Consider the following 553-nt stretch of genomic DNA (forward strand, 5'->3'; position numbering starts at 1 on the left):
CCCTACACTGTACGTCGTCACCCCCAGGGCTCATCTCTGGCCTCAGGGACCCTAACAGAGGTCCCACACCGGCAGCATAACCACCTGCCCCCACCTGCTTGTGCTTTCCCCGGGGAATTCATCCCCCCGAGCTGCAGGGGATCCCCAGGGACCCTCCCCGGGACACCCAGACCTACAAGAGACCCCCGCGGGCCTTCAGGGAACCACCTCGGCACCTTACAATGGACTCGGACCCACAAGGGGACCCCCGGGGCCTGCTCGAGCACCCTCAGCCCCACAGCCCGGCCCTTCCCGCGCTCCGCCGGGCGCCGCTCTAGCTCCTCTCTATGGTACGGCGCCGCTCTATCCCCGCCCGACTGAGGGGCTTGGGGCCGCCTGAAGCCGCCCCTCGGCGCTTTGCCCGCGCCGGCTCCGCTCTCCCCCTCCCCCGGTGTTGGTGCCGCCGCCTCCGCCCCGCGGGACGTCCGCGGGGACCCGCGGATCCCCTCGGCCGCTCCCTCCTCTCTATGACCCAGGCCGCCGTCGCCGGGCAACGCGCCCTCTCTATGGTGCG

Source organism: Numenius arquata, chromosome 11, assembly GCF_964106895.1.
Source record: "Numenius arquata chromosome 11, bNumArq3.hap1.1, whole genome shotgun sequence".
Taxonomy (NCBI): domain Eukaryota; kingdom Metazoa; phylum Chordata; class Aves; order Charadriiformes; family Scolopacidae; genus Numenius; species Numenius arquata.